Source organism: Camellia sinensis, chromosome 15 (genome assembly GCF_055761805.1).
Source record: "Camellia sinensis isolate YWXY chromosome 15, ASM5576180v1, whole genome shotgun sequence".
Taxonomy (NCBI): Eukaryota; Viridiplantae; Streptophyta; class Magnoliopsida; order Ericales; family Theaceae; genus Camellia; species Camellia sinensis.
This window is the reverse complement of record NC_138975.1, coordinates 51,469,034-51,476,422: the sequence shown is the minus strand read 5'-3', so window position 1 is coordinate 51,476,422 and position 7,389 is coordinate 51,469,034.

The following is a 7,389-nucleotide window of genomic DNA, read 5'->3' as shown; positions in this document are numbered from 1 at the left end:
AACTCCAATTTACACGTGGTGGTGAAATAATATTATGTATCTCTGTTGTTGCAGTGAAGCTTTGTGTTCCTCCATCGTCACTTTGTGTTCGAAGTTCTGTATTTGTCCATTATTGCTCTGTGTTCAAAACTCTATATTTCTCCATTGTTGTAAGTCGAAACTCTGCTTATGTCTAGTCAATTTTGTTACAAACATATTTTTCAAATGTGGGTTTGGTTTGATTTGGATTGGTGGAATAGTGAAATTGCAAAGATTGTTAATGATAGTGATAATGATAAAGCTGATGATGAAGATGAAGATGTGGGTGATATTTTTTCTTTTAAGAGTGATTGAGTTTGTTATTAGATTTCTAATTCCATTGCAGTCATTATTTATATTTTTTTTGTCAATCAGTGTGAATGTTCACATTTCATATTGTTTGAAAGTCTGAGAAATAAGTGCTGGAATATAGATATGGACATAATTATATATTTTGCAAGATGTGAATGTTCACATATCATTGGTTATTTGTTACTATACTTTTTGTTTGAACAATTATCTTTTTGTTACCATTAAACAATTGAAATAGTCATTTTTTATTCCACTAATTATAGATCTTCCGAAATTTCTTTGTCTAATATCACATAGAAATGTATATATATACACACATTTTGTCCTTTATCGAATAATGGCATAATTTTTATTTGTACACTGCTATATGTAGATATCAATATTTACTGTCTTTATTATATCTTAATATATTTTCATAATTTATTAAATTTATTTCTCCTACATCATATTCACAGTCTCTAATTTCTAAGTCTCCTTCCATTCTTTCACATATATATTTATTTTTTAAATAAAAAATTGATTTTTGATATATTTTTTTCTTTATGTATTATTGGTAATATCCAATCTTTACTTAATTTTTTCCCTTGAAAATCTTCAGTTACGAATTGTTCTCCTCTTAATTTTGCTATGCTTATTTCTTCAGTCATCATAAAATTTATTTCTTCATCAGAATTGCTATAAATATTCACTTTTAATTTCATCACCTACTTCTATTTCCTCCTCAATTATGTCTACTATTCCTTTATTATTTTCTAATGCCAATTTTAATGCTCCTTCTTCTTCTTCTTCTTCTTCTTCTAGTTCAATATAATCTAAACTTCCTCAGGCTTTTATTCTTTTTATTTTTACATTGATTTGCATAATGCCCTACTTCATCACACACCCAACATTTGCAAGTCTTTTTACCTTTTGGGCAATAACTATTTTTCTTGAAAATTCTTCTTTGTTTATTAAAATTAAATTGTGTTTTTTAATAATATTTTCTTTTATATTTTTTTCCTCATTGTTTATTAAAACTTTTCTTTTTGTAGAATGTTTTCTATATCTTATAATATGTTTTCTTTCTTGAAGGTTCACAACCCCATGAATTAGTTGATTGCCACCAACAATGTAAATATAATTTTTTAATTTTTCTTGTTTGTTTTATTTCTAAACATTCTTGTTTTACCCATTCTCTAAGATACCTAATTCTATGACCTAAGGAGTCTTGCACGTTATCTCCCAATTCTTTAAACCATTTTTCATATTTTTCTTCTACATTAATATATATAGGATATGGTAATTTATAGAAAAACATATATAAATGGCTTTTATTTTGTCATATTTCATATTAGTAGTATGAAAATTCGCATATATAATTTTTTATATATTTCATATTACATATTTCTATATTATTTAATTTTCTAATCCGTTCTCTTGCTCATTTTTCTTCATTTCAATCTTTTCCTACAATCTATTACTCAATATATTTTACAAATGTACATATCACTTGCTTTCAGGCTGTTGTACCAACTTATTACTATGCCTGTGAAGCTGTGTTCAATATAATTTAAAAAGCTTAGTATGCTCCAGTTTCTGCTGTGAATATTTAGAACATGGTGCATGCTTCTTTTTTATTGTTTTAACACTTCATTAAGATTCATCGTACAATCAATATCTAATAAGTAATCGGTATTACTAATTGGTTTTAATGATATTTCCCTTAAGAATATTTCCTGTCTGGGCGTAAATTCTGCATAACTAGGTGTTCCTCCTCTGACATATGATCCTCTATTTAAAAAACTGTAATGTCCAATTCTTCTCCAACAATCATAATTTCAAGTATCTTCCTCAATTTGTTGTCTAGTAAAATTTCTAAAGTCTAGATGGCTCAAATTTATTGGAGTAGATAAACTGTCTTCTTCTGGTTTGACGACTATAACATCGCCCGAGGGGTACCCAAGCGCACTAAACAGTTTGGACCCTCGATTTCTTCAATCTAGTCTCACACGTAAAATGTGGATCATAGATGAGACTCCAGATTTGGCAACGTTTATAGAAAATTTATTTTATTACAAATTCTTAGACAGAAACGGACTACATCACCAGATCTTAGAGTCGCTACCCAATATTTTGGAAAAATTAAGAAACCTGTGACTCATGCCAAGGCCATTGTTTGTCGTTACCAAGGATGCTTGATTCGGAACCTTAGGTATGATGGGGAAAAGTCATTAATTGAGCACTCCCGCTCACTCAATCAAAAGATTGGTCTTTACTAAGCCATGATTTGAATTTTATTTTCTTTATGTGTTCATATTCCAATTATTAATAATAAATCCTAAAATTTTCTATGTGAAGCAAACAAATATAGACTGTCATTTGTTTTGAAAAATATGAATTCCTATATTTCAAAAAATATTTTGAATAATACAATCATGAAAATCAATTTTATTCCAAATTAAACAACACAACCTTTACCCACAGGCATGCATAGAGTTATATCAAATAAGCACATAGCTACATGGTAAGATGCTAAACATAGTAATAAAATCACACACATGCGAGATGCTAAAGCACAAAAACTTACATATTTACCAAAATAGGTACAAAAACAAAATTAGTAAACATATGCATGATCCTATAATGAGATCCTAATGTAATTCACTCATGAAATGCAACTAAAGATCCGGCTTCTACTACATGACATGTTAATCATCTCAAGACATGACGTAGTACACGAAATCACATAATAATTTATTACATTCACAGAAGAAAATTTAGTTTGATCTTAAGGCATGAAACATGGATGCAGAGTATGGATATGATGACAAGACAATATAAGATGCATATTCACAGAATATGGAAAGCAAATAAAAGAACGAGATAGAAATAAGTGGGGCGGAGAATTAGTACAACACTTTAAATATTACAAATCCGAATAAGGGAGGAGAGGAATAAAAATATTACAACAAAATTAAATCCTCACAACTCTCACTAACTAAAATATATATATAAAAAAAAAGGAGCTTTAGGGGGCCTCGCAGACCATCGGAGACTGTTCTGCTGCTCATTACTGGAAGACTGCTAGATTCTGTTCTAGAAGAAAGTGGATGGCCGGCCAAAAGATGAGCTGATAGGCCAAAAAGTTAGCCGACAAGCCAATTAATTGGTCGGCCAGCCAATAAATTGGCCGTCTAGCTAATCAGGCTAGGCCAAACTCTGTTTTCTACTTTTGCAACACCAAAACAGAAACAAGCAGAGAATTTGTGGATGGCTTAAATAACCACTACTAGTTAGAGTATAATAGGTTTACAATATGAAATGAAATTAAAGCAAGAAGGAAAGGATTTGATTTGTAAACTTCCTTTTGATCACCCTCAAGTTTAGGAAGTGTGTTCTCAATTCTCAGTTCAAAAATTCAAAATTCTTATCGGAATGGTGGTTTTGGGTTATTTAACAGTGTGTGTGGGGGGAGTTCTTCAACTCTTTATTTTTTTTTTCCTTTCAACAATACTCACTCTATTTTGAATCAAAGCTCAAGAATTTGGTTCTCTCATAATTTCTGGGATGGTTTTAATATATATAAATATGGGATATCAGTGTTTCTCAATGTATATGGAAATTTTGTTTTGAAACTTAAACAATACTTTTTTTCTCTCTGTCTCTCTCCTTTCTCTTAATTCGTTCCTCCCTTTTTTCCCTATCTCACAATCTAATCCTCTCTATAAGCAATGCAAGTCTGCTCAATCAAGGAGAAGGTGGGAGACTAGGATGATGGGGTGACAAGGGTGGTTGAATTGGATGTAGGGATGGCCACGGGATAGGTTTGCCATTCCCTGCCCCTGCGCCAACAAACTCCACCCCCGCCCCCGCCTAGCCCCACCCCCCTCCCCGCTACGGGTGGAATTTTTCAACCCCACCCCTGCCCCCGTGGATACTCGCAGATATCCAACCACATTTCAAATAGTCAAAAAAATTAAAAACCATTTAAATTCTTAGCACATTAAATAATTTTTTTTTTGTTTTCATATATATTAACTGTGAGAATTTTAAGATTATTATTTATTTATATTTAAACAAAATCATAGACTTTTAATATTATTTTCTTATATCTAATTATATTATATATATACAAATATTATTTGTTTATATATTATTAATTATATCGGGTTAGGTTTGGATCAAGGGAAGCAATACCCGCCTCGCCTCGCCCCGATTGCGGGTGATCAAAACATAATCCACCCCCACCCCACATAAGTGTTGGGGCGGGTAAAATTCGCCCTATTTGGGATGGTATGGGTGGGCCCCCGTAGATTGGATTAAAATGGCCATCCCTAATTGGATGCCCTCTTTTTGGAAGAGACAAAAGATCTTTTGACAATGGACGACAATTAAGGATAATGGAGGGTGTTAGGTGTGTATCTCATGCACTGAATCTATTAATAATGGCTGTAGTGGCTTGATCCATAGGCATTCAACAAGAATTTTGCAGAAACTGTCCTGTTCTTGGGAAAATTAGACAACTAGTCAAAAACTGTGGCTTGACTAGTTTGCATGAAACATAATTTTTCGACAAAATTATCATTATTTCCTCCTATTTCCACACTGTTCTTTACTCAATTTCCTCATAAAAAATCTTATTTTGAAGTTTAAAAAATGAGCCCCATAACATTACGAAAATATTCAAAAAGCATGAAAAGAAAATTTTGAAAGAGAGTTTTGAACGAGACTTTAAACACTTGGCCAAAACAGGCTTAGGGTTAGGAATGAAGCACAAATTCCATCTTTCTTACTGAGAATTATGCAAGAAACACATTCTTGTTTTCATCATCGGGTAATCAAAAAAAAAAAGAAATGCCCAAGTCATAGGGCCGGTCCCGTCTACAGTTGCCCCTCTTTGACAGAACTCGAAGTCATTTCTTGACGTGAGTGAATGTCAAAGCCCAAAAATGACCCTTTTGAAAAGGCCGTTAGACTTGGACAACCAAACAAAATGTGAATGCAATCAAACCTAGTTCAGGGGCAGAATGCAAATGATAAATGATACATAATTGAAAGTTGAATTCTTTTTTTCTTTTCTTTTTGAAAGTGCATGATTCATGCAATGCAATATGTAAAATATTGTGAGGCAAGCCTCATGCAAACAAATATGCTCAAAATGTAATTGATAGTTGGACTTACTCGCTTTCGCACAGGCAGTGAAAGTTGGACTTACGCACTACTGCACAACCTTCTTTTTTCTTTTTGAAAGTTCATGGTTCATGCAATGCAATGCAACAGGTAATATGCAAGGATGACAATGGTGAGGCAAGCCTCATTTAAATGATATATAGCACAACAAGGGGTACAATCCAAATACACCTTCTTAAGAGAAGGAGATATAACCAATGAATAGTTTTAACCATCAACCTAAAGCAAGAGAGGTATTAACCGATGGATAGTTTCAACTATCAACCCAAGAAAAAGGAGGTATTAACCGATGGTGGTCTGAACTGACAACCCGAGAAAGGGATAGTATCATCATCCCGAAGAGGGGCCAGCATTAACTGAGTGGTTTTAACTTTCAACTCAAAAAAGGAGGTTAGTATTAATTGATAAAAAAAGTTGCAACCGATGGATAGTTTTAACCAACAACATAAGAAAAGCAAGGTATTAACCGAAGGTGGTTTGAACTGACAACTCAACAAAGGGATAGTATCATCATCTCGAAGATGGGCCAGTATTGACCGCGTGGTTTTAACCTTCAACCCAAAAAGGAAGACCAATATTAACTAATGAAAAAGGTTGTAATCAAATGTTGATGTGAATAGATTGTAGCCAAATGATGCAATAGTGTGATAGTTGTAATCATGGATGACAGATGTAATAAATAGTGCAAGTGTGATTGTGAATACAAAAACATGAAAAGACACTGTGAGACATACAATATGCAATGTGATGATATGATGGATGCGCAATGGTCAAAATCATTTTTTTTTCTTTTCAAATTTTTTTTTCCTCTTTTGTATATATATATATTTTTTTGTAAATTTCTTTTTGTTTTTTTTTTTTGAAATTATATACATACTATATATACATATACATGTTGCACATATACTCATATGAACTATATATACAAAATACTTATCACAAATGCACTATATACACATACATATATGTGCAGACGGTATACAAAATACAAGTACATACACATATTACATTATACACATACACACAGACAAACTATACACATATACATATACATATTATAGACATACGGACACATATGGATACACAAACATACAGATACAGACACATATACATATACATATTATATACACACTCTTTCTACTCTCCTGCTTTTCTGTCTCTCTCTCTTTCTCTCTCTCTCTCTGCCTCTTTCGTCTTCGTCGAGCATTGTGTCTGGCACATAATTTCAACAATCACGGTGCCTAACCGATAGTAGCTGGACCAACCTTCATTTGTCAAAGATTGCCTCAGAAAATCCAGTTCTTTGGCTTCTTCTTCTCTTCTATCTTCTTCTTAAACCAAGGCCTACAAGAGAGCAGAGCAGAGAGCTAAACTAAGCAGAAACGAAAGGTTGTAAAAATACACACTCTGCCATAGCCCAAAGCTCTTTATTCTTGACATGGCTCCTTCTTGCAATCATATATCCCTTTTCCTAGACCTTAACACTTACCTAATTAAGAATGCTGACACCAGCACCTCTGAGCCTCGACAGAGTGCCCCTGCTCCTGTTTTCAGTTTCCCTGTGCGTCAATTAAGCAACTAATGGCAGCACAGGCTGATATCGATGCCAATCACTACACATTGAAGTCCTGTGTGGAAACCATGACTGCAGTCTCCAATTTGTCTTGTCGGTTGTAGGGTAGAACAAGAGAAATACACCAGTTAAACGCATAACTCTCCCTGCTCTAGCGTATGTACAAGGACGCTCGCGAGAGATTAGCAATTTGAAAAAACAAAACAAGGAGCTGAAACGACAGGCGACCTCTACGGCCCGATTTGGAGCTTCTTGATGCTCCTCATTTGACAATCGAGAATCCCTTTTGAGAGCTCTACCAATGCTAAGGCAGAGTC